The sequence below is a fragment of the Lissotriton vulgaris genome, unplaced genomic scaffold (assembly GCF_964263255.1).
Source record: "Lissotriton vulgaris unplaced genomic scaffold, aLisVul1.2 SCAFFOLD_1545, whole genome shotgun sequence".
Lineage (NCBI taxonomy): Eukaryota > Metazoa > Chordata > Amphibia > Caudata > Salamandridae > Lissotriton > Lissotriton vulgaris.
In genome coordinates this window covers 303,525-330,285 of record NW_028247213.1, presented here as the reverse complement: position 1 = coordinate 330,285, position 26,761 = coordinate 303,525, and the positions used below count along the sequence as shown (strand labels likewise).

General features: G+C 39.6%; 18 non-coding genes across 18 annotated transcripts; all 18 read right to left on the bottom strand.

Annotated features, from left to right (window-relative positions):
* Nucleotides 1–216: 216 nt before the first annotated feature.
* TRNAP-UGG (transfer RNA proline (anticodon UGG)) lies at nt 217–288 on the bottom strand. The gene has a single exon. It is a non-coding gene; the product is annotated as a tRNA-Pro (tRNA).
* A 4,748-nt stretch (nt 289–5,036) lies between these two features.
* Nucleotides 5,037–5,109, bottom strand: TRNAV-CAC (transfer RNA valine (anticodon CAC)). The gene has a single exon. It is a non-coding gene; the product is annotated as a tRNA-Val (tRNA).
* A 300-nt stretch (nt 5,110–5,409) lies between these two features.
* TRNAP-UGG (transfer RNA proline (anticodon UGG)) lies at nt 5,410–5,481 on the bottom strand. The gene has a single exon. It is a non-coding gene; the product is annotated as a tRNA-Pro (tRNA).
* A 2,159-nt stretch (nt 5,482–7,640) lies between these two features.
* On the bottom strand, nt 7,641–7,713 carry TRNAV-CAC (transfer RNA valine (anticodon CAC)). Its single transcript has one exon. It is a non-coding gene; the product is annotated as a tRNA-Val (tRNA).
* Nucleotides 7,714–8,013: 300 nt separating this feature from the next.
* Nucleotides 8,014–8,085, bottom strand: TRNAP-UGG (transfer RNA proline (anticodon UGG)). Its single transcript has one exon. It is a non-coding gene; the product is annotated as a tRNA-Pro (tRNA).
* A 2,189-nt stretch (nt 8,086–10,274) lies between these two features.
* Nucleotides 10,275–10,347, bottom strand: TRNAV-CAC (transfer RNA valine (anticodon CAC)). Its single transcript has one exon. It is a non-coding gene; the product is annotated as a tRNA-Val (tRNA).
* A 300-nt stretch (nt 10,348–10,647) lies between these two features.
* Nucleotides 10,648–10,719, bottom strand: TRNAP-UGG (transfer RNA proline (anticodon UGG)). Its single transcript has one exon. It is a non-coding gene; the product is annotated as a tRNA-Pro (tRNA).
* Nucleotides 10,720–12,838: 2,119 nt separating this feature from the next.
* Nucleotides 12,839–12,911, bottom strand: TRNAV-CAC (transfer RNA valine (anticodon CAC)). The gene has a single exon. It is a non-coding gene; the product is annotated as a tRNA-Val (tRNA).
* Nucleotides 12,912–13,211: 300 nt separating this feature from the next.
* Nucleotides 13,212–13,283, bottom strand: TRNAP-UGG (transfer RNA proline (anticodon UGG)). Its single transcript has one exon. It is a non-coding gene; the product is annotated as a tRNA-Pro (tRNA).
* A 2,171-nt stretch (nt 13,284–15,454) lies between these two features.
* Nucleotides 15,455–15,527, bottom strand: TRNAV-CAC (transfer RNA valine (anticodon CAC)). Its single transcript has one exon. It is a non-coding gene; the product is annotated as a tRNA-Val (tRNA).
* A 300-nt stretch (nt 15,528–15,827) lies between these two features.
* Nucleotides 15,828–15,899, bottom strand: TRNAP-UGG (transfer RNA proline (anticodon UGG)). Its single transcript has one exon. It is a non-coding gene; the product is annotated as a tRNA-Pro (tRNA).
* A 2,183-nt stretch (nt 15,900–18,082) lies between these two features.
* On the bottom strand, nt 18,083–18,155 carry TRNAV-CAC (transfer RNA valine (anticodon CAC)). Its single transcript has one exon. It is a non-coding gene; the product is annotated as a tRNA-Val (tRNA).
* A 300-nt stretch (nt 18,156–18,455) lies between these two features.
* Nucleotides 18,456–18,527, bottom strand: TRNAP-UGG (transfer RNA proline (anticodon UGG)). Its single transcript has one exon. It is a non-coding gene; the product is annotated as a tRNA-Pro (tRNA).
* Nucleotides 18,528–20,667: 2,140 nt separating this feature from the next.
* On the bottom strand, nt 20,668–20,740 carry TRNAV-CAC (transfer RNA valine (anticodon CAC)). The gene has a single exon. It is a non-coding gene; the product is annotated as a tRNA-Val (tRNA).
* Nucleotides 20,741–23,255: 2,515 nt separating this feature from the next.
* TRNAV-CAC (transfer RNA valine (anticodon CAC)) lies at nt 23,256–23,328 on the bottom strand. The gene has a single exon. It is a non-coding gene; the product is annotated as a tRNA-Val (tRNA).
* Nucleotides 23,329–23,628: 300 nt separating this feature from the next.
* TRNAP-UGG (transfer RNA proline (anticodon UGG)) lies at nt 23,629–23,700 on the bottom strand. Its single transcript has one exon. It is a non-coding gene; the product is annotated as a tRNA-Pro (tRNA).
* A 2,162-nt stretch (nt 23,701–25,862) lies between these two features.
* TRNAV-CAC (transfer RNA valine (anticodon CAC)) lies at nt 25,863–25,935 on the bottom strand. Its single transcript has one exon. It is a non-coding gene; the product is annotated as a tRNA-Val (tRNA).
* A 300-nt stretch (nt 25,936–26,235) lies between these two features.
* On the bottom strand, nt 26,236–26,307 carry TRNAP-UGG (transfer RNA proline (anticodon UGG)). Its single transcript has one exon. It is a non-coding gene; the product is annotated as a tRNA-Pro (tRNA).
* Nucleotides 26,308–26,761: the final 454 nt, after the last annotated feature.

Genomic DNA, 26,761 nt, shown 5'->3' with positions numbered 1-26,761 from the left:
AACCTTCCCAGACAGCCCTAGCTGAACGCTTGTATATGCCATGCAAGTTCAGCATTTTTGCAAAATGCTTAAAGAGAAATGTTTCCTATTTGCTCAGGCAGGGCAAGGTTAAAAGCATGAGACTCTAGCAAATATTCATCCACTACTGCAAAGAGAAAATTGATATTGGCTTTGAAATGCATACTTCAATACTACTTTAAAAAAGCACCAATGAAAGGGCTCGTCCGGGATTTGAACCCGGGACCTCTCGCACCCAAAGCGAGAATCATACCCCTAGACCAACGAGCCTTCGAAAGACCCGCACCTCTGAAAAGCTAATACCAGCTCTAAGCACGCAATGAAGATCATGCTGGGGACTTTTTCATGCTTGGTCTGTGAATACACATGAAATTCAGTGTCAACTTACCCTTTCTCAAATGATATCACTATCATTTATAAGTGTCCCCTTTTATTTTGTCCCAGCATTGGACACGTCTTACAGGAAGTCAGCACTTATTTATCTATTTCTGCAGTGGCTAGACCCTAAAGAGAAAGAATAAAAAGCTGTTCATAACAACATAAGAAACACATGTTGCATTTTTTCTCAAATGCTTGTTCCCTTTGTGCAAATCGGAATGCCAAGCTGAATAACTGGGCCACAGATTCTGGCTAATTATCTTTCCCTTGAATGCAAGTAGCAATAAAAACTGCCTAATGCAGGACTAAAGCATTCCTTGCAAGCCTCTAACATCATAACATAACTGAGCTGCTGGTAGCAAGCTAAGCAATACCTTCCAAAAATGAGAAGTACATGTGCTAATCCGCTCAATCAGGCTCGATCAGGCAAGATATAGAAAAGGTGGAAAGGGTCCAAATGGCTGTCCCTTCCTTTTTAGGGTGGGTCCTTCTGACTATCATAGGATTGCTTGTATAAGTGGCCAGGGTCAGAGAAAAAACTTTCAACCCTTCTCAGTGTTCTATCCAGAAGCAGGCATTTTCTGTGCCTTAAATTTCAGGCTTTTCCCAGCAGTCTCTGTTCTGCCTATGTAAATTAACAAAAGCAGTGCTTATTCATCACTTACTCTAATGTCCTTACTGTCCAGAAAGCTCTGCCTAAGTATGCTTTTTTTCTTTTTCAGTGAAATTCTAAATGTTTTTTCTGCCCAGTCTATGGCAGTAGAATGCTGCTTATGATGCCACATTTTGTTGAATCACCAAGGTACAACTACAGAGGAATATATGAGTCTGAACGACATGGAACTCTTAGCTAACACATCACAATGTGTGATGCTTGCCAACCAAGCACTAGATTCTGGAGCGCTGATGATCAGAACATTCTGCTCCTGAAGGAAAGGAAAGACAGCTTGATGGAAAATAAAGTCTCAGTTTATATTAACGCTCTCTCTCTCCCAATATCTATCTATCTATCTATCTATCTATCTATCTATCTATCTATCTATCTATCTATCTATCTATCTATCTATCTATCTATCTATCTATCTATCTATCTATCTATCTATCTATCTATCTATCTATCTATCTATCTATCTATCTATCTATCTATCTATCTATCTATCTATCTATCTATCTATCTATCTATCTATCTATCTATCTATCTATGGATACCTGCGTACACATACATATAGATATGCCATGCATTCCTTTAGATTTGTTCCAACCTCTTACCATTTATTTGAGAATCCCTACTTTTCAAGTGACTGCAAATGAAGTCATTTCCGGCACTTTTTGGCCGGTGCAAGGTAACAAAAACACATGCCAACTTTTAATACAAATCATTGGTCTCTTTATTAACGCGCACTGTCAAACATGGGGTTTTCACACGTCAGGTAAACATGATAACCAATACACAACAGAAGCAGATGTAGATTGCTTATCAATGCCAGGATAGAATAGTTGTGAATTGAGTAATAGAAGGGCCCCTGAATTGATACTTATTATATACAGCCTGTAAGATAGTGAAAAATGCAGGCTAGGAAAGGAGATGCAAATATCAATGTATTAGAAAAATACATAAAGAGGAGTGATTTGCTTTTATTCATTCAAGGCTAGAAAAAATCAACATACTATTGCAAGCATTCATACACCACCAAATAGAAATAAACAATTCTGACATTAAACGTAAAGGTGACGATGCATTTGTATCATCACCTTGAGAAGGGTCACCGAGGAATTGAGCCCAGGGCTTCTGCACTTAAACACCAGAAACACTCCACTAAACTAAGATGCCTGTTGGTGCCAACAATTCCCAAAGTTAATGCATGTTCTAGGTGAGCAATGAACAGAATGCAGGGCTCTTATGAAAGCGAGGTCTGTGAATCAACAGATACATCCACATGCCAATTACTTTAGTGTTTTTAAGAGAATTCACTTTCTTGGAATGAGTCTGCATGAAACCATCTTCAGGGCCTGGACAATTTCATGGCAAAATGGCACCTCTCAACATTGCAGCCAAGACAATATAACAACTGTTTCTGCCCGGTTTCTCGAACCGGGGACCTTTCGCGTGTGAGGCGAACATGATAACCACTACACTACAGAAACAGATGTCTACAGTTGATTCTTCTGTGATGAAACTTCTCAAAACAGGCTATTCCAAGGGCCTCTGGTTTTAGATTTCTTTCATGCAACCTTCCCAGACAGCCCTAGCTGAACGCTTGTATATGCCATGCAAGTTCAGCATTTTTGCAAAATGCTTAAAGAGAAATGTTTCCTATTTGCTCAGGCAGGGCAAGGTTAAAAGCATGAGACTCTAGCAAATATTCATCCACTACTGCAAAGAGAAAATTGATATTGGCTTTGAAATGCATACTTCAATACTACTTTAAAAAAGCACCAATGAAAGGGCTCGTCCGGGATTTGAACCCGGGACCTCCCGCACCCAAAGCGAGAATCATACCCCTAGACCAACGAGCCTTCGAAAGGCCTGCACCTCTGAAAAGCTAATACCAGCTCTAAGCACGCAATGAAGATCATGCTGGGGACTTTTTCATGCTTGGTCTGTGAAAACACATGAAATTCAGTGTCAACTTACCCTTTCTCAAATGATATCACTATCATTTATAAGTGTCCCCTTTTATTTTGTCCCAGCATTGGACACGTCTTACAGGAAGTCAGCACTTATTTATCTATTTCTGCAGTGGCTAGACCCTAAAGAGAAAGAATAAAAAGCTGTTCATAACAACATAAGAAACACATGTTGCATTTTTTCTCAAATGCTTATTCCCTTTGTGCAAATCGGAATGCCAAGCTGAATAACTGGGTCACAGATTCTGGCTAATTATCTTTCCCTTGAATGCAAGTAGCAATAAAAACTGCCTAATGCAGGACTAAAGCATTCCTTGCAAGCCTCTAACATCATAACATAACTGAGCTGCTGGTAGCAAGCTAAGCAATACCTTCCCAAAATGAGAAGTACATGTGCTAATCCGCTCAATCAGCGCTCGATCAGGCTCGATCAGGCGAGATATAGAAAAGGTGGAAAGGGTCCAAATGGCTGTCCCTTCCTTTTTAGGGTGGGTCCTTCTGACTATCATAGGATTGCTTGTATAAGTGGCCAGGGTCAGAGAAAAAACTTTCAACCCTTCTCAGTGTTCTATCCAGAAGCAGGCATTTTCTGTGCCTTTAATTTCAGGCTTTTCCCAGCAGTCTCTGTTCTGCCTATGTAAATTAACAAAAGCAGTGCTTATTCATCACTTACTCTAATGTCCTTACTGTCCAGAAAGCTCTGCCTAAGTATGCTTTTTTTCTTTTTCAGTGAAATTCTAAATGTTTTTTCTGCCCAGTCTATGGCAGTAGAATGCTGCTTATGATGCCACATTTTGTTGAATCACCAAGGTACAACTACAGAGGAATATATGAGTCTGAACGACATGGAACTCTTAGCTAACACATCACAATGTGTGATGCTTGCCAACCAAGCACTAGATTCTGGAGCGCTGATGATCAGAACATTCTGCTCCTGAAGGAAAGGAAAGACAGCTTGATGGAAAATAAAGTCTCAGTTTATATTAACGCTCTCTCTCTCCCAATCTATCTATCTATCTATCTATCTATCTATCTATCTATCTATCTATCTATCTATCTATCTATCTATCTATCTATCTATCTATCTATCTATCTATCTATCTATCTATCTATCTATCTATCTATCTATCTATCTATCTATCTATCTATCTATCTATCTTTATATATGGATACCTGCGTACACATACATATAGATATGCCAGGCATTCCTTTAGATTTGTTCCAACCCCTACTTTTCAAGTGACTGCAAATGAAGTCATTTCCGGCACTTTTTGGCCGGTGCAAGGTAACAAAAACACATGACAACTTTTAATAAAAATCATTGGTCTCTTTATTAACGCGCACTGTCAAACATGGGGCTTTCACACGTCAGGTAAACATGATAACCAATATACAACAGAAGCAGATGTAGATTGCTTATCAATGCCGGGATAGAACAGTTGTGAATTGAGTAGAAGAAGGGCCCCTGAATTGATACTTATTATATACAGCCTGTAAGATAGTGAAAAATGCAGGCTAGGAAAGGAGATGCAAATATCAATGTATTAGAAAAATACATAAAGAGGAGTGATTTGCTTTTATTCATTCAAGGCTAGAAAAAATCAACATACTATTGCAAGCATTCATACACCACCAAATAGAAATAAACAATTCTGACATTAAACGTAAAGGTGACGATGCATTTGTATCATCACCTTGAGAAGGGTCACCGAGGAATTGAGCCCAGGGCTTCTGCACTTAAACACCAGAAACACTCCACTAAACTAAGATGCCTGTTGGTGCCAACAATTCCCAAAGTTAATGCATGTTCTAGGTGAGCAATGAACAGAATGCAGGGCTCTTTTCAAAGCGAGGTCTGTGAATCAACAGATACATCCACATGCCAATTACTTTAGTGTTTTTAAGAGAATTCACTTTCTTGGAACGAGTCTGCATGAAACCATCTTCAGGGCCTGGACAATTTCATGGCAAAACGGCACCTCTCAACATTGCAGCCAAGACAATATAACAACTGTTTCTGCCCGGATTCGAACCGGGGACCTTTCGCGTGTGAGGCAAACGTGATAACCACTACACTACAGAAACAGATGTCTACAGTTGATTCTTCTGTGATGAAACTTCTCAAAACAGGCTATTCCAAGGGCCTCTGGTTTTAGATTTCTTTCATGCAACCTTCCCAGACAGCCCTAGCTGAACGCTTGTATATGCCATGCAAGTTCAGCATTTTTGCAAAATGCTTAAAGAGAAATGTTTCCTATTTGCTCAGGCAGGGCAAGGTTAAAAGCATGAGACTCTAGCAAATATTCATCCACTACTGCAAAGAGAAAATTGATATTGGCTTTGAAATGCATACTTCAATACTACTTTAAAAAAGCACCAATGAAAGGGCTCGTCCGGGATTTGAACCCGGGACCTCTCGCACCCAAAGCGAGAATCATACCCCTAGACCAACGAGCCTTCGAAAGACCCACACCTCTGAAAAGCTAATACCAGCTCTAAGCACGCAATGAAGATCATGCTGGGGACTTTTTCATGCTTGGTCTGTGAATACACATGAAATTCAGTGTCAACTTACCCTTTCTCAAATGATATCACTATCATTTATAAGTGTCCCCTTTTATTTTGTCCCAGCATTGGACACGTCTTACAGGAAGTCAGCACTTATTTATCTATTTCTGCAGTGGCTAGACCCTAAAGAGAAAGAATAAAAAGCTGTTCATAACAACATAAGAAACACATGTTGCATTTTTTCTCAAATGCTTATTCCCTTTGTGCAAATCGGAATGCCAAGCTGAATAACTGGGCCACAGATTCTGGCTAATTATCTTTCCCTTGAATGCAAGTAGCAATAAAAACTGCCTAATGCAGGACTAAAGCATTCCTTGCAAGCCTCTAACATCATAACATAACTGAGCTGCTGGTAGCAAGCTAAGCAATACCTTCCCAAAATGAGAAGTACATGTGCTAATCCGCTCAATCAGCGCTCGATCAGGCTCGATCAGGCGAGATATAGAAAAGGTGGAAAGGGTCCAAATGGCTGTCCCTTCCTTTTTAGGGTGGGTCCTTCTGACTATCATAGGATTGCTTGTACGAGTGGCCAGGGTCAGAGAAAAAACTTTCAACCCTTCTCAGTGTTCTATCCAGAAGCAGGCATTTTCTGTGCCTTTAATTTCAGGCTTTTCCCAGCAGTCTCTGTTCTGCCTATGTAAATTAACAAAAGCAGTGCTTATTCATCACTTACTCTAATGTCCTTACTGTCCAGAAAGCTCTGCCTAAGTATGCTTTTTTTCTTTTTCAGTGAAATTCTAAATGTTTTTTCTGCCCAGTCTATGGCAGTAGAATGCTGCTTATGATGCCACATTTTGTTGAATCACCAAGGTACAACTACAGAGGAATATATGAGTCTGAACGACATGGAACTCTTAGCTAACACATCACAATGTGTGATGCTTGCCAACCAAGCACTAGATTCTGGAGCGCTGATGATCAGAACATTCTGCTCCTGAAGGAAAGGAAAGACAGCTTGATGGAAAATAAAGTCTCAGTTTATATTAACGCTCTCTCTCTCCCAATATCTATCTATCTATCTATCTATCTATCTATCTATCTATCTATCTATCTATCTATCTATCTATCTATCTATCTATCTATCTATCTATCTATCTATCTATCTATCTATCTATCTATCTATCTATCTATCTATCTATCTATCTATCTATCTATCTATCTATCTATCTATCTTTATATATGGATACCTGCGTACACATACATATAGATATGCCATGCATTCCTTTAGATTTGTTCCAACCTCTTACCATTTATTTGAGAATCCCTACTTTTCAAGTGACTGCAAATGAAGTCATTTCCGGCACTTTTTGGCCGGTGCAAGGTAACAAAAACACATGACAACTTTTAATAAAAATCATTGGTCTCTTTATTAATGCGCACTGTCAAACATGGGGCTTTCACACGTCAGGTAAACATGATAACCAATATACAACAGAAGCAGATGTAGATTGCTTATCAATGCCGGGATAGAACAGTTGTGAATTGAGTAGAAGAAGGGCCCCTGAATTGATACTTATTATATACAGCCTGTAAGATAGTGAAAAATGCAGGCTAGGAAAGGAGATGCAAATATCAATGTATTAGAAAAATACATAAAGAGGAGTGATTTGCTTTTATTCATTCAAGGCTAGAAAAAATCAACATACTATTGCAAGCATTCATACACCACCAAATAGAAATAAACAATTCTGACATTAAACGTAAAGGTGATGATGCATTTGTATCATCACCTTGAGAAGGGTCACCGAGGAATTGAGCCCAGGGCTTCTGCACTTAAACACCAGAAACACTCCACTAAACTAAGATGCCTGTTGGTGCCAACAATTCCCAAAGTTAATGCATGTTCTAGGTGAGCAATGAACAGAATGCAGGGCTCTTATGAAAGCGAGGTCAGTGAATCAACAGATACATCCACATGCCAATTACTTTAGTGTTTTTAAGAGAATTCACTTTCTTGGAACGAGTCTGCATGAAACCATCTTCAGGGCCTGGACAATTTCATGGCAAAACGGCACCTCTCAACATTGCAGCCAAGACAATATAACAACTGTTTCTGCCCGGTTTCGAACCGGGGACCTTTCGCGTGTGAGGCAAACGTGATAACCACTACACTACAGAAACAGATGTCTACAGTTGATTCTTCTGTGATGAAACTTCTCAAAACAGGCTATTCCAAGGGCCTCTGGTTTTAGATTTCTTTCATGCAACCTTCCCAGACAGCCCTAGCTGAACGCTTGTATATGCCATGCAAGTTCAGCATTTTTGCAAAATGCTTAAAGAGAAATGTTTCCTATTTGCTCAGGCAGGGCAAGGTTAAAAGCATGAGACTCTAGCAAATATTCATCCACTACTGCAAAGAGAAAATTGATATTGGCTTTGAAATGCATACTTCAATACTACTTTAAAAAAGCACCAATGAAAGGGCTCGTCCGGGATTTGAACCCGGGACCTCTCGCACCCAAAGCGAGAATCATACCCCTAGACCAACGAGCCTTCGAAAGACCCGCACCTCTGAAAAGCTAATACCAGCTCTAAGCACGCAATGAAGATCATGCTGGGGACTTTTTCATGCTTGGTCTGTGAATACACATGAAATTCAGTGTCAACTTACCCTTTCTCAAATGATATCACTATCATTTATAAGTGTCCCCTTTTATTTTGTCCCAGCATTGGACACGTCTTACAGGAAGTCAGCACTTATTTATCTATTTCTGCAGTGGCTAGACCCTAAAGAGAAAGAATAAAAAGCTGTTCATAACAACATAAGAAACACATGTTGCATTTTTTCTCAAATGCTTATTCCCTTTGTGCAAATCGGAATGCCAAGCTGAATAACTGGGCCACAGATTCTGGCTAATTATCTTTCCCTTGAATGCAAGTAGCAATAAAAACTGCCTAATGCAGGACTAAAGCATTCCTTGCAAGCCTCTAACATCATAACATAACTGAGCTGCTGGTAGCAAGCTAAGCAATACCTTCCCAAAATGAGAAGTACATGTGCTAATCCGCTCAATCAGCGCTCGATCAGGCTCGATCAGGCGAGATATAGAAAAGGTGGAAAGGGTCCAAATGGCTGTCCCTTCCTTTTTAGGGTGGGTCCTTCTGACTATCATAGGATTGCTTGTACGAGTGGCCAGGGTCAGAGAAAAAACTTTCAACCCTTCTCAGTGTTCTATCCAGAAGCAGGCATTTTCTGTGCCTTTAATTTCAGGCTTTTCCCAGCAGTCTCTGTTCTGCCTATGTAAATTAACAAAAGCAGTGCTTATTCATCACTTACTCTAATGTCCTTACTGTCCAGAAAGCTCTGCCTAAGTATGCTTTTTTTCTTTTTCAGTGAAATTCTAAATGTTTTTTCTGCCCAGTCTATGGTAGTAGAATGCTGCTTATGATGCCACATTTTGTTGAATCACCAAGGTACAACTACAGAGGAATATATGAGTCTGAACGACATGGAACTCTTAGCTAACACATCACAATGTGTGATGCTTGCCAACCAAGCACTAGATTCTGGAGCGCTGATGATCAGAACATTCTGCTCCTGAAGGAAAGGAAAGACAGCTTGATGGAAAATAAAGTCTCAGTTTATATTAACGCTCTCTCTCTCCGAATATCTATCTATCTATCTATCTATCTATCTATCTATCTATCTATCTATCTATCTATCTATCTATCTATCTATCTATCTATCTATCTATCTATCTATCTATCTATCTATCTATCTATCTATCTATCTATCTATCTATCTATCTATCTATCTATCTATCTATCTATCTATCTATCTATCTATCTATCTTTATATATGGATACCTGCGTACACATACATATAGATATGCCATTAATTCCTTTAGATTTGTTCCAACCTCTTACCATTTATTTGAGAATCCCTACTTTTCAAGTGACTGCAAATGAAGTCATTTCCGGCACTTTTTGGCCGGTGCAAGGTAACAAAAACACATGCCAACTTTTAATACAAATCATTGGTCTCTTTATTAACGCGCACTGTCAAACATGGGGCTTTCACACGTCAGGTAAACATGATAACCAATACACAACAGAAGCAGATGTAGATTGCTTATCAATGCCAGGATAGAATAGTTGTGAATTGAGTAATAGAAGGGCCCCTGAATTGATACTTATTATATACAGCCTGTAAGATAGTGAAAAATGCAGGCTAGGAAAGGAGATGCAAATATCAATGTATTAGAAAAATACATAAAGAGGAGTGATTTGCTTTTATTCATTCAAGGCTAGAAAAAATCAACATACTATTGCAAGCATTCATACACCACCAAATAGAAATAAACAATTCTGACATTAAACGTAAAGGTGACGATGCATTTGTATCATCACCTTGAGAAGGGTCACCGAGGAATTGAGCCCAGGGCTTCTGCACTTAAACACCAGAAACACTCCACCAGAAACACTCCACTAAACTAAGATGCCTGTTGATGCCAACAATTCCCAAAGTTAATGCATGTTCTAGGTGAGCAATGAACAGAATGCAGGGCTCTTATGAAAGCGAGGTCTGTGAATCAACAGATACATCCACATGCCAATTACTTTAGTGTTTTTAAGAGAATTCACTTTCTTGGAATGAGTCTGCATGAAACCATCTTCAGGGCCTGGACAATTTCATGGCAAAATGGCACCTCTCAACATTGCAGCCAAGACAATATAACAACTGTTTCTGCCCGGTTTCGAACCGGGGACCTTTCGCGTGTGAGGCGAACGTGATAACCACTACACTACAGAAACAGATGTCTACAGTTGATTCTTCTGTGATGAAACTTCTCAAAACAGGCTATTCCAAGGGCCTCTGGTTTTAGATTTCTTTCATGCAACCTTCCCAGACAGCCCTAGCTGAACGCTTGTATATGCCATGCAAGTTCAGCATTTTTGCAAAATGCTTAAAGAGAAATGTTTCCTAATTGCTCAGGCAGGGAAAGGTTAAAAGCATGAGACTCTAGCAAATATTCACCCACTACTGCAAAGAGAAAATTGATATTGGCTTTGAAATGCATACTTCAATACTACTTTAAAAAAGCACCAATGAAAGGGCTCGTCCGGGATTTGAACCCGGGACCTCTCGCACCCAAAGCGAGAATCATACCCCTAGACCAACGAGCCTTCGAAAGGCCTGCACCTCTGAAAAGCTAATACCAGCTCTAAGCACGCAATGAAGATCATGCTGGGGACTTTTTCATGCTTGGTCTGTGAATACACATGAAATTCAGTGTCAACTTACCCTTTCTCAAATGATATCACTATCATTTATAAGTGTCCCCTTTTATTTTGTCCCAGCATTGGACACGTCTTACAGGAAGTCAGCACTTATTTATCTATTTCTGCAGTGGCTAGACCCTAAAGAGAAAGAATAAAAAGCTGTTCATAACAACATAAGAAACACATGTTGCATTTTTTCTCAAATGCTTATTCCCTTTGTGCAAATCGGAATGCCAAGCTGAATAACTGGGTCACAGATTCTGGCTAATTATCTTTCCCTTGAATGCAAGTAGCAATAAAAACTGCCTAATGCAGGACTAAAGCATTCCTTGCAAGCCTCTAACATCATAACATAACTGAGCTGCTGGTAGCAAGCTAAGCAATACCTTCCCAAAATGAGAAGTACATGTGCTAATCCGCTCAATCAGCGCTCGATCAGGCTCGATCAGGCGAGATATAGAAAAGGTGGAAAGGGTCCAAATGGCTGTCCCTTCCTTTTTAGGGTGGGTCCTTCTGACTATCATAGGATTGCTTGTATAAGTGGCCAGGGTCAGAGAAAAAACTTTCAACCCTTCTCAGTGTTCTATCCAGAAGCAGGCATTTTCTGTGCCTTTAATTTCAGGCTTTTCCCAGCAGTCTCTGTTCTGCCTATGTAAATTAACAAAAGCAGTGCTTATTCATCACTTACTCTAATGTCCTTACTGTCCAGAAAGCTCTGCCTAAGTATGCTTTTTTTCTTTTTCAGTGAAATTCTAAATGTTTTTTCTGCCCAGTCTATGGCAGTAGAATGCTGCTTATGATGCCACATTTTGTTGAATCACCAAGGTACAACTACAGAGGAATATATGAGTCTGAACGACATGGAACTCTTAGCTAACACATCACAATGTGTGATGCTTGCCAACCAAGCACTAGATTCTGGAGCGCTGATGATCAGAACATTCTGCTCCTGAAGGAAAGGAAAGACAGCTTGATGGAAAATAAAGTCTCAGTTTATATTAACGCTCTCTCTCTCCCAATATCTATCTATCTATCTATCTATCTATCTATCTATCTATCTATCTATCTATCTATCTATCTATCTATCTATCTATCTATCTATCTATCTATCTATCTATCTATCTATCTATCTATCTATCTATCTATCTTTATATATGGATACCTGCGTACACATACATATAGATATGCCAGGCATTCCTTTAGATTTGTTCCAACCTCTTACCATTTATTTGAGAATCCCTACTTTTCAAGTGACTGCAAATGAAGTCATTTCCGGCACTTTTTGGCCGGTGCAAGGTAACAAAAACACATGACAACTTTTAATAAAAATCATTGGTCTCTTTATTAACGCGCACTGTCAAACATGGGGCTTTCACACGTCAGGTAAACATGATAACCAATATACAACAGAAGCAGATGTAGATTGCTTATCAATGCCGGGATAGAACAGTTGTGAATTGAGTAGAAGAAGGGCCCCTGAATTGATACTTATTATATACAGCCTGTAAGATAGTGAAAAATGCAGGCTAGGAAAGGAGATGCAAATATCAATGTATTAGAAAAATACATAAAGAGGAGTGATTTGCTTTTATTCATTCAAGGCTAGAAAAAATCAACATACTATTGCAAGCATTCATACACCACCAAATAGAAATAAACAATTCTGACATTAAACGTAAAGGTGACGATGCATTTGTATCATCACCTTGAGAAGGGTCACCGAGGAATTGAGCCCAGGGCTTCTGCACTTAAACACCAGAAACACTCCACTAAACTAAGATGCCTGTTGGTGCCAACAATTCCCAAAGTTAATGCATGTTCTAGGTGAGCAATGAACAGAATGCAGGGCTCTTTTCAAAGCGAGGTCTGTGAATCAACAGATACATCCACATGCCAATTACTTTAGTGTTTTTAAGAGAATTCACTTTCTTGGAACGAGTCTGCATGAAACCATCTTCAGGGCCTGGACAATTTCATGGCAAAACGGCACCTCTCAACATTGCAGCCAAGACAATATAACAACTGTTTCTGCCCGGATTCGAACCGGGGACCTTTCGCGTGTGAGGCAAACGTGATAACCACTACACTACAGAAACAGATGTCTACAGTTGATTCTTCTGTGATGAAACTTCTCAAAACAGGCTATTCCAAGGGCCTCTGGTTTTAGATTTCTTTCATGCAACCTTCCCAGACAGCCCTAGCTGAACGCTTGTATATGCCATGCAAGTTCAGCATTTTTGCAAAATGCTTAAAGAGAAATGTTTCCTATTTGCTCAGGCAGGGCAAGGTTAAAAGCATGAGACTCTAGCAAATATTCATCCACTACTGCAAAGAGAAAATTGATATTGGCTTTGAAATGCATACTTCAATACTACTTTAAAAAAGCACCAATGAAAGGGCTCGTCCGGGATTTGAACCCGGGACCTCTCGCACCCAAAGCGAGAATCATACCCCTAGACCAACGAGCCTTCGAAAGACCCACACCTCTGAAAAGCTAATACCAGCTCTAAGCACGCAATGAAGATCATGCTGGGGACTTTTTCATGCTTGGTCTGTGAATACACATGAAATTCAGTGTCAACTTACCCTTTCTCAAATGATATCACTATCATTTATAAGTGTCCCCTTTTATTTTGTCCCAGCATTGGACACGTCTTACAGGAAGTCAGCACTTATTTATCTATTTCTGCAGTGGCTAGACCCTAAAGAGAAAGAATAAAAAGCTGTTCATAACAACATAAGAAACACATGTTGCATTTTTTCTCAAATGCTTATTCCCTTTGTGCAAATCGGAATGCCAAGCTGAATAACTGGGCCACAGATTCTGGCTAATTATCTTTCCCTTGAATGCAAGTAGCAATAAAAACTGCCTAATGCAGGACTAAAGCATTCCTTGCAAGCCTCTAACATCATAACATAACTGAGCTGCTGGTAGCAAGCTAAGCAATACCTTCCCAAAATGAGAAGTACATGTGCTAATCCGCTCAATCAGCGCTCGATCAGGCTCGATCAGGCGAGATATAGAAAAGGTGGAAAGGGTCCAAATGGCTGTCCCTTCCTTTTTAGGGTGGGTCCTTCTGACTATCATAGGATTGCTTGTACGAGTGGCCAGGGTCAGAGAAAAAACTTTCAACCCTTCTCAGTGTTCTATCCAGAAGCAGGCATTTTCTGTGCCTTTAATTTCAGGCTTTTCCCAGCAGTCTCTGTTCTGCCTATGTAAATTAACAAAAGCAGTGCTTATTCATCACTTACTCTAATGTCCTTACTGTCCAGAAAGCTCTGCCTAAGTATGCTTTTTTTCTTTTTCAGTGAAATTCTAAATGTTTTTTCTGCCCAGTCTATGGCAGTAGAATGCTGCTTATGATGCCACATTTTGTTGAATCACCAAGGTACAACTACAGAGGAATATATGAGTCTGAACGACATGGAACTCTTAGCTAACACATCACAATGTGTGATGCTTGCCAACCAAGCACTAGATTCTGGAGCGCTGATGATCAGAACATTCTGCTCCTGAAGGAAAGGAAAGACAGCTTGATGGAAAATAAAGTCTCAGTTTATATTAACGCTCTCTCTCTCCCAATATCTATCTATCTATCTATCTATCTATCTATCTATCTATCTATCTATCTATCTATCTATCTATCTATCTATCTATCTATCTATCTATCTATCTATCTATCTATCTATCTATCTATCTATCTATCTATCTATCTATCTATCTATCTATCTATCTATCTATCTATCTATCTATCTATCTATCTTTATATATGGATACCTGCGTACACATACATATAGATATGCCATGCATTCCTTTAGATTTGTTCCAACCTCTTACCATTTATTTGAGAATCCCTACTTTTCAAGTGACTGCAAATGAAGTCATTTCCGGCACTTTTTGGCCGGTGCAAGGTAACAAAAACACATGACAACTTTTAATAAAAATCATTGGTCTCTTTATTAATGCGCACTGTCAAACATGGGGCTTTCACACGTCAGGTAAACATGATAACCAATATACAACAGAAGCAGATGTAGATTGCTTATCAATGCCGGGATAGAACAGTTGTGAATTGAGTAGAAGAAGGGCCCCTGAATTGATACTTATTATATACAGCCTGTAAGATAGTGAAAAATGCAGGCTAGGAAAGGAGATGCAAATATCAATGTATTAGAAAAATACATAAAGAGGAGTGATTTGCTTTTATTCATTCAAGGCTAGAAAAAATCAACATACTATTGCAAGCATTCATACACCACCAAATAGAAATAAACAATTCTGACATTAAACGTAAAGGTGATGATGCATTTGTATCATCACCTTGAGAAGGGTCACCGAGGAATTGAGCCCAGGGCTTCTGCACTTAAACACCAGAAACACTCCACTAAACTAAGATGCCTGTTGGTGCCAACAATTCCCAAAGTTAATGCATGTTCTAGGTGAGCAATGAACAGAATGCAGGGCTCTTATGAAAGCGAGGTCAGTGAATCAACAGATACATCCACATGCCAATTACTTTAGTGTTTTTAAGAGAATTCACTTTCTTGGAACGAGTCTGCATGAAACCATCTTCAGGGCCTGGACAATTTCATGGCAAAACGGCACCTCTCAACATTGCAGCCAAGACAATATAACAACTGTTTCTGCCCGGTTTCGAACCGGGGACCTTTCGCGTGTGAGGCAAACGTGATAACCACTACACTACAGAAACAGATGTCTACAGTTGATTCTTCTGTGATGAAACTTCTCAAAACAGGCTATTCCAAGGGCCTCTGGTTTTAGATTTCTTTCATGCAACCTTCCCAGACAGCCCTAGCTGAACGCTTGTATATGCCATGCAAGTTCAGCATTTTTGCAAAATGCTTAAAGAGAAATGTTTCCTATTTGCTCAGGCAGGGCAAGGTTAAAAGCATGAGACTCTAGCAAATATTCATCCACTACTGCAAAGAGAAAATTGATATTGGCTTTGAAATGCATACTTCAATACTACTTTAAAAAAGCACCAATGAAAGGGCTCGTCCGGGATTTGAACCCGGGACCTCTCGCACCCAAAGCGAGAATCATACCCCTAGACCAACGAGCCTTCGAAAGACCCGCACCTCTGAAAAGCTAATACCAGCTCTAAGCACGCAATGAAGATCATGCTGGGGACTTTTTCATGCTTGGTCTGTGAATACACATGAAATTCAGTGTCAACTTACCCTTTCTCAAATGATATCACTATCATTTATAAGTGTCCCCTTTTATTTTGTCCCAGCATTGGACACGTCTTACAGGAAGTCAGCACTTATTTATCTATTTCTGCAGTGGCTAGACCCTAAAGAGAAAGAATAAAAAGCTGTTCATAACAACATAAGAAACACATGTTGCATTTTTTCTCAAATGCTTATTCCCTTTGTGCAAATCGGAATGCCAAGCTGAATAACTGGGCCACAGATTCTGGCTAATTATCTTTCCCTTGAATGCAAGTAGCAATAAAAACTGCCTAATGCAGGACTAAAGCATTCCTTGCAAGCCTCTAACATCATAACATAACTGAGCTGCTGGTAGCAAGCTAAGCAATACCTTCCCAAAATGAGAAGTACATGTGCTAATCCGCTCAATCAGCGCTCGATCAGGCTCGATCAGGCGAGATATAGAAAAGGTGGAAAGGGTCCAAATGGCTGTCCCTTCCTTTTTAGGGTGGGTCCTTCTGACTATCATAGGATTGCTTGTACGAGTGGCCAGGGTCAGAGAAAAAACTTTCAACCCTTCTCAGTGTTCTATCCAGAAGCAGGCATTTTCTGTGCCTTTAATTTCAGGCTTTTCCCAGCAGTCTCTGTTCTGCCTATGTAAATTAACAAAAGCAGTGCTTATTCATCACTTACTCTAATGTCCTTACTGTCCAGAAAGCTCTGCCTAAGTATGCTTTTTTTCTTTTTCAGTGAAATTCTAAATGTTTTTTCTGCCCAGTCTATGGTAGTAGAATGCTGCTTATGATGCCACATTTTGTTGAATCACCAAGGTACAACTACAGAGGAATATATGAGTCTGAACGACATGGAACTCTTAGCTAACACATCACAATGTGTGATGCTTGCCAACCAAGCACTAGATTCTGGAGCGCTGATGATCAGAACATTCTGCTCCTGAAGGAAAGGAAAGACAGCTTGATGGAAAATAAAGTCTCAGTTTATATTAACGCTCTCTCTCTCCGAATATCTATCTATCTATCTATCTATCTATCTATCTATCTATCTATCTATCTATCTATCTATCTATCTATCTATCTATCTATCTATCTATCTATCTATCTATCTATCTATCTATCTATCTATCTATCTATCTATCTATCTATCTATCTATCTATCTATCTATCTATCTATCTATCTATCTATCTATCTATCTATCTTTATATATGGATACCTGCGTACACATACATATAGATATGCCATTAATTCCTTTAGATTTGTTCCAACCTCTTACCATTTATTTGAGAATCCCTACTTTTCAAGTGACTGCAAATGAAGTCATTTCCGGCACTTTTTGGCCGGTGCAAGGTAACAAAAACACATGCCAACTTTTAATACAAATCATTGGTCTCTTTATTAACGCGCACTGTCAAACATGGGGCTTTCACACGTCAGGTAAACATGATAACCAATACACAACAGAAGCAGATGTAGATTGCTTATCAATGCCAGGATAGAATAGTTGTGAATTGAGTAATAGAAGGGCCCCTGAATTGATACTTATTATATACAGCCTGTAAGATAGTGAAAAATGCAGGCTAGGAAAGGAGATGCAAATATCAATGTATTAGAAAAATACATAAAGAGGAGTGATTTGCTTTTATTCATTCAAGGCTAGAAAAAATCAACATACTATTGCAAGCATTCATACACCACCAAATAGAAATAAACAATTCTGACATTAAACGTAAAGGTGACGATGCATTTGTATCATCACCTTGAGAAGGGTCACCGAGGAATTGAGCCCAGGGCTTCTGCACTTAAACACCAGAAACACTCCACTAAACTAAGATGCCTGTTGATGCCAACAATTCCCAAAGTTAATGCATGTTCTAGGTGAGCAATGAACAGAATGCAGGGCTCTTATGAAAGCGAGGTCTGTGAATCAACAGATACATCCACATGCCAATTACTTTAGTGTTTTTAAGAGAATTCACTTTCTTGGAATGAGTCTGCATGAAACCATCTTCAGGGCCTGGACAATTTCATGGCAAAATGGCACCTCTCAACATTGCAGCCAAGACAATATAACAACTGTTTCTGCCCGGTTTCGAACCGGGGACCTTTCGCGTGTGAGGCGAACGTGATAACCACTACACTACAGAAACAGATGTCTACAGTTGATTCTTCTGTGATGAAACTTCTCAAAACAGGCTATTCCAAGGGCCTCTGGTTTTAGATTTCTTTCATGCAACCTTCCCAGACAGCCCTAGCTGAACGCTTGTATATGCCATGCAAGTTCAGCATTTTTGCAAAATGCTTAAAGAGAAATGTTTCCTAATTGCTCAGGCAGGGCAAGGTTAAAAGCATGAGACTCTAGCAAATATTCACCCACTACTGCAAAGAGAAAATTGATATTGGCTTTGAAATGCATACTTCAATACTACTTTAAAAAAGCACCAATGAAAGGGCTCGTCCGGGATTTGAACCCGGGACCTCTCGCACCCAAAGCGAGAATCATACCCCTAGACCAACGAGCCTTCGAAAGGCCTGCACCTCTGAAAAGCTAATACCAGCTCTAAGCACGCAATGAAGATCATGCTGGGGACTTTTTCATGCTTGGTCTGTGAATACACATGAAATTCAGTGTCAACTTACCCTTTCTCAAATGATATCACTATCATTTATAAGTGTCCCCTTTTATTTTGTCCCAGCATTGGACACGTCTTACAGGAAGTCAGCACTTATTTATCTATTTCTGCAGTGGCTAGACCCTAAAGAGAAAGAATAAAAAGCTGTTCATAACAACATAAGAAACACATGTTGCATTTTTTCTCAAATGCTTATTCCCTTTGTGCAAATCGGAATGCCAAGCTGAATAACTGGGTCACAGATTCTGGCTAATTATCTTTCCCTTGAATGCAAGTAGCAATAAAAACTGCCTAATGCAGGACTAAAGCATTCCTTGCAAGCCTCTAACATCATAACATAACTGAGCTGCTGGTAGCAAGCTAAGCAATACCTTCCCAAAATGAGAAGTACATGTGCTAATCCGCTCAATCAGCGCTCGATCAGGCTCGATCAGGCGAGATATAGAAAAGGTGGAAAGGGTCCAAATGGCTGTCCCTTCCTTTTTAGGGTGGGTCCTTCTGACTATCATAGGATTGCTTGTATAAGTGGCCAGGGTCAGAGAAAAAACTTTCAACCCTTCTCAGTGTTCTATCCAGAAGCAGGCATTTTCTGTGCCTTTAATTTCAGGCTTTTCCCAGCAGTCTCTGTTCTGCCTATGTAAATTAACAAAAGCAGTGCTTATTCATCACTTACTCTAATGTCCTTACTGTCCAGAAAGCTCTGCCTAAGTATGCTTTTTTTCTTTTTCAGTGAAATTCTAAATGTTTTTTTCTGCCCAGTCTATGGCAGTAGAATGCTGCTTATGATGCCACATTTTGTTGAATCACCAAGGTACAACTACAGAGGAATATATGAGTCTGAACGACATGGAACTCTTAGCTAACACATCACAATGTGTGATGCTTGCCAACCAAGCACTAGATTCTGGAGCGCTGATGATCAGAACATTCTGCTCCTGAAGGAAAGGAAAGACAGCTTGATGGAAAATAAAGTCTCAGTTTATATTAACGCTCTCTCTCTCCGAATATCTATCTATCTATCTATCTATCTATCTATCTATCTATCTATCTATCTATCTATCTATCTATCTATCTATCTATCTATCTATCTATCTATCTATCTATCTATCTATCTATCTATCTATCTATCTATCTATCTATCTATCTATCTATCTTTATATATGGATACCTGCGTACACATACATATAGATATGCCATGCATTCCTTTAGATTTGTTCCAACCTCTTACCATTTATTTGAGAATCCCTACTTTTCAAGTGACTGCAAATGAAGTCATTTCCGGCACTTTTTGGCCGGTGCAAGGTAACAAAAACACATGCCAACTTTTAATACAAATCATTGGTCTCTTTATTAACGCGCACTGTCAAACATGGGGCTTTCACACGTCAGGTAAACATGATAACCAATACACAACAGAAGCAGATGTAGATTGCTTATCAATGCCAGGATAGAATAGTTGTGAATTGAGTAATAGAAGGGCCCCTGAATTGATACTTATTATATACAGCCTGTAAGATAGTGAAAAATGCAGGCTAGGAAAGGAGATGCAAATATCAATGTATTAGAAAAATACATAAAGAGGAGTGATTTGCTTTTATTCATTCAAGGCTAGAAAAAATCAACATACTATTGCAAGCATTCATACACCACCAAATAGAAATAAACAATTCTGACATTAAACGTAAAGGTGACGATGCATTTGTATCATCACCTTGAGAAGGGTCACCGAGGAATTGAGCCCAGGGCTTCTGCACTTAAACACCAGAAACACTCCACTAAACTAAGATGCCTGTTGGTGCCAACAATTCCCAAAGTTAATGCATGTTCTAGGTGAGCAATGAACAGAATGCAGGGCTCTTATGAAAGCGAGGTCTGTGAATCAACAGATACATCCACATGCCAATTACTTTAGTGTTTTTAAGAGAATTCACTTTCTTGGAATGAGTCTGCATGAAACCATCTTCAGGGCCTGGACAATTTCATGGCAAAATGGCACCTCTCAACATTGCAGCCAAGACAATATAACAACTGTTTCTGCCCGGTTTCGAACCGGGGACCTTTCGCGTGTGAGGCGAACATGATAACCACTACACTACAGAAACAGATGTCTACAGTTGATTCTTCTGTGATGAAACTTCTCAAAACAGGCTATTCCAAGGGCCTCTGGTTTTAGATTTCTTTCATGCAACCTTCCCAGACAGCCCTAGCTGAACGCTTGTATATGCCATGCAAGTTCAGCATTTTTGCAAAATGCTTAAAGAGAAATGTTTCCTATTTGCTCAGGCAGGGCAAGGTTAAAAGCATGAGACTCTAGCAAATATTCATCCACTACTGCAAAGAGAAAATTGATATTGGCTTTGAAATGCATACTTCAATACTACTTTAAAAAAGCACCAATGAAAGGGCTCGTCCGGGATTTGAACCCGGGACCTCCCGCACCCAAAGCGAGAATCATACCCCTAGACCAACGAGCCTTCGAAAGGCCTGCACCTCTGAAAAGCTAATACCAGCTCTAAGCACGCAATGAAGATCATGCTGGGGACTTTTTCATGCTTGGTCTGTGAAAACACATGAAATTCAGTGTCAACTTACCCTTTCTCAAATGATATCACTATCATTTATAAGTGTCCCCTTTTATTTTGTCCCAGCATTGGACACGTCTTACAGGAAGTCAGCACTTATTTATCTATTTCTGCAGTGGCTAGACCCTAAAGAGAAAGAATAAAAAGCTGTTCATAACAACATAAGAAACACATGTTGCATTTTTTCTCAAATGCTTATTCCCTTTGTGCAAATCGGAATGCCAAGCTGAATAACTGGGTCACAGATTCTGGCTAATTATCTTTCCCTTGAATGCAAGTAGCAATAAAAACTGCCTAATGCAGGACTAAAGCATTCCTTGCAAGCCTCTAACATCATAACATAACTGAGCTGCTGGTAGCAAGCTAAGCAATACCTTCCCAAAATGAGAAGTACATGTGCTAATCCGCTCAATCAGCGCTCGATCAGGCTCGATCAGGCGAGATATAGAAAAGGTGGAAAGGGTCCAAATGGCTGTCCCTTCCTTTTTAGGGTGGGTCCTTCTGACTATCATAGGATTGCTTGTATAAGTGGCCAGGGTCAGAGAAAAAACTTTCAACCCTTCTCAGTGTTCTATCCAGAAGCAGGCATTTTCTGTGCCTTTAATTTCAGGCTTTTCCCAGCAGTCTCTGTTCTGCCTATGTAAATTAACAAAAGCAGTGCTTATTCATCACTTACTCTAATGTCCTTACTGTCCAGAAAGCTCTGCCTAAGTATGCTTTTTTTCTTTTTCAGTGAAATTCTAAATGTTTTTTCTGCCCAGTCTATGGCAGTAGAATGCTGCTTATGATGCCACATTTTGTTGAATCACCAAGGTACAACTACAGAGGAATATATGAGTCTGAACGACATGGAACTCTTAGCTAACACATCACAATGTGTGATGCTTGCCAACCAAGCACTAGATTCTGGAGCGCTGATGATCAGAACATTCTGCTCCTGAAGGAAAGGAAAGACAGCTTGATGGAAAATAAAGTCTCAGTTTATATTAACGCTCTCTCTCTCCCAATATCTATCTATCTATCTATCTATCTATCTATCTATCTATCTATCTATCTATCTATCTATCTATCTATCTATCTATCTATCTATCTATCTATCTATCTATCTATCTATCTATCTATCTATCTATCTATCTATCTATCTATCTATCTATCTATCTTTATATATGGATACCTGCGTACACATACATATAGATATGCCAGGCATTCCTTTAGATTTGTTCCAACCTCTTACCATTTATTTGAGAATCCCTACTTTTCAAGTGACTGCAAATGAAGTCATTTCCGGCACTTTTTGGCCGGTGCAAGGTAACAAAAACACATGACAACTTTTAATAAAAATCATTGGTCTCTTTATTAACGCGCACTGTCAAACATGGGGCTTTCACACGTCAGGTAAACATGATAACCAATATACAACAGAAGCAGATGTAGATTGCTTATCAATGCCGGGATAGAACAGTTGTGAATTGAGTAGAAGAAGGGCCCCTGAATTGATACTTATTATATACAGCCTGTAAGATAGTGAAAAATGCAGGCTAGGAAAGGAGATGCAAATATCAATGTATTAGAAAAATACATAAAGAGGAGTGATTTGCTTTTATTCATTCAAGGCTAGAAAAAATCAACATACTATTGCAAGCATTCATACACCACCAAATAGAAATAAACAATTCTGACATTAAACGTAAAGGTGACGATGCATTTGTATCATCACCTTGAGAAGGGTCACCGAGGAATTGAGCCCAGGGCTTCTGCACTTAAACACCAGAAACACTCCACTAAACTAAGATGCCTGTTGGTGCCAACAATTCCCAAAGTTAATGCATGTTCTAGGTGAGCAATGAACAGAATGCAGGGCTCTTTTCAAAGCGAGGTCTGTGAATCAACAGATACATCCACATGCCAATTACTTTAGTGTTTTTAAGAGAATTCACTTTCTTGGAACGAGTCTGCATGAAACCATCTTCAGGGCCTGGACAATTTCATGGCAAAACGGCACCTCTCAACATTGCAGCCAAGACAATATAACAACTGTTTCTGCCCGGATTCGAACCGGGGACCTTTCGCGTGTGAGGCAAACGTGATAACCACTACACTACAGAAACAGATGTCTACAGTTGATTCTTCTGTGATGAAACTTCTCAAAACAGGCTATTCCAAGGGCCTCTGGTTTTAGATTTCTTTCATGCAACCTTCCCAGACAGCCCTAGCTGAACGCTTGTATATGCCATGCAAGTTCAGCATTTTTGCAAAATGCTTAAAGAGAAATGTTTCCTATTTGCTCAGGCAGGGCAAGGTTAAAAGCATGAGACTCTAGCAAATATTCATCCACTACTGCAAAGAGAAAATTGATATTGGCTTTGAAATGCATACTTCAATACTACTTTAAAAAAGCACCAATGAAAGGGCTCGTCCGGGATTTGAACCCGGGACCTCTCGCACCCAAAGCGAGAATCATACCCCTAGACCAACGAGCCTTCGAAAGACCCACACCTCTGAAAAGCTAATACCAGCTCTAAGCACGCAATGAAGATCATGCTGGGGACTTTTTCATGCTTGGTCTGTGAATACACATGAAATTCAGTGTCAACTTACCCTTTCTCAAATGATATCACTATCATTTATAAGTGTCCCCTTTTATTTTGTCCCAGCATTGGACACGTCTTACAGGAAGTCAGCACTTATTTATCTATTTCTGCAGTGGCTAGACCCTAAAGAGAAAGAATAAAAAGCTGTTCATAACAACATAAGAAACACATGTTGCATTTTTTCTCAAATGCTTATTCCCTTTGTGCAAATCGGAATGCCAAGCTGAATAACTGGGCCACAGATTCTGGCTAATTATCTTTCCCTTGAATGCAAGTAGCAATAAAAACTGCCTAATGCAGGACTAAAGCATTCCTTGCAAGCCTCTAACATCATAACATAACTGAGCTGCTGGTAGCAAGCTAAGCAATACCTTCCCAAAATGAGAAGTACATGTGCTAATCCGCTCAATCAGCGCTCGATCAGGCTCGATCAGGCGAGATATAGAAAAGGTGGAAAGGGTCCAAATGGCTGTCCCTTCCTTTTTAGGGTGGGTCCTTCTGACTATCATAGGATTGCTTGTACGAGTGGCCAGGGTCAGAGAAAAAACTTTCAACCCTTCTCAGTGTTCTATCCAGAAGCAGGCATTTTCTGTGCCTTTAATTTCAGGCTTTTCCCAGCAGTCTCTGTTCTGCCTATGTAAATTAACAAAAGCAGTGCTTATTCATCACTTACTCTAATGTCCTTACTGTCCAGAAAGCTCTGCCTAAGTATGCTTTTTTTCTTTTTCAGTGAAATTCTAAATGTTTTTTCTGCCCAGTCTATGGCAGTAGAATGCTGCTTATGATGCCACATTTTGTTGAATCACCAAGGTACAACTACAGAGGAATATATGAGTCTGAACGACATGGAACTCTTAGCTAACACATCACAATGTGTGATGCTTGCCAACCAAGCACTAGATTCTGGAGCGCTGATGATCAGAACATTCTGCTCCTGAAGGAAAGGAAAGACAGCTTGATGGAAAATAAAGTCTCAGTTTATATTAACGCTCTCTCTCTCCCAATATCTATCTATCTATCTATCTATCTATCTATCTATCTATCTATCTATCTATCTATCTATCTATCTATCTATCTATCTATCTATCTATCTATCTATCTATCTATCTATCTATCTATCTATCTATCTATCTATCTATCTATCTATCTATCTATCTATCTATCTATCTATCTATCTTATATATGGATACCTGCGTACACATACATATAGATATGCCATGCATTCCTTTAGATTTGTTCCAACCTCTTACCATTTATTTGAGAATCCCTACTTTTCAAGTGACTGCAAATGAAGTCATTTCCGGCACTTTTTGGCCGGTGCAAGGTAACAAAAACACATGACAACTTTTAATAAAAATCATTGGTCTCTTTATTAATGCGCACTGTCAAACATGGGGCTTTCACACGTCAGGTAAACATGATAACCAATATACAACAGAAGCAGATGTAGATTGCTTATCAATGCCGGGATAGAACAGTTGTGAATTGAGTAGAAGAAGGGCCCCTGAATTGATACTTATTATATACAGCCTGTAAGATAGTGAAAAATGCAGGCTAGGAAAGGAGATGCAAATATCAATGTATTAGAAAAATACATAAAGAGGAGTGATTTGCTTTTATTCATTCAAGGCTAGAAAAAATCAACATACTATTGCAAGCATTCATACACCACCAAATAGAAATAAACAATTCTGACATTAAACGTAAAGGTGATGATGCATTTGTATCATCACCTTGAGAAGGGTCACCGAGGAATTGAGCCCAGGGCTTCTGCACTTAAACACCAGAAACACTCCACTAAACTAAGATGCCTGTTGGTGCCAACAATTCCCAAAGTTAATGCATGTTCTAGGTGAGCAATGAACAGAATGCAGGGCTCTTATGAAAGCGAGGTCAGTGAATCAACAGATACATCCACATGCCAATTACTTTAGTGTTTTTAAGAGAATTCACTTTCTTGGAACGAGTCTGCATGAAACCATCTTCAGGGCCTGGACAATTTCATGGCAAAACGGCACCTCTCAACATTGCAGCCAAGACAATATAACAACTGTTTCTGCCCGGTTTCGAACCGGGGACCTTTCGCGTGTGAGGCAAACGTGATAACCACTACACTACAGAAACAGATGTCTACAGTTGATTCTTCTGTGATGAAACTTCTCAAAACAGGCTATTCCAAGGGCCTCTGGTTTTAGATTTCTTTCATGCAACCTTCCCAGACAGCCCTAGCTGAACGCTTGTATATGCCATGCAAGTTCAGCATTTTTGCAAAATGCTTAAAGAGAAATGTTTCCTATTTGCTCAGGCAGGGCAAGGTTAAAAGCATGAGACTCTAGCAAATATTCATCCACTACTGCAAAGAGAAAATTGATATTGGCTTTGAAATGCATACTTCAATACTACTTTAAAAAAGCACCAATGAAAGGGCTCGTCCGGGATTTGAACCCGGGACCTCTCGCACCCAAAGCGAGAATCATACCCCTAGACCAACGAGCCTTCGAAAGACCCGCACCTCTGAAAAGCTAATACCAGCTCTAAGCACGCAATGAAGATCATGCTGGGGACTTTTTCATGCTTGGTCTGTGAATACACATGAAATTCAGTGTCAACTTACCCTTTCTCAAATGATATCACTATCATTTATAAGTGTCCCCTTTTATTTTGTCCCAGCATTGGACACGTCTTACAGGAAGTCAGCACTTATTTATCTATTTCTGCAGTGGCTAGACCCTAAAGAGAAAGAATAAAAAGCTGTTCATAACAACATAAGAAACACATGTTGCATTTTTTCTCAAATGCTTATTCCCTTTGTGCAAATCGGAATGCCAAGCTGAATAACTGGGCCACAGATTCTGGCTAATTATCTTTCCCTTGAATGCAAGTAGCAATAAAAACTGCCTAATGCAGGACTAAAGCATTCCTTGCAAGCCTCTAACATCATAACATAACT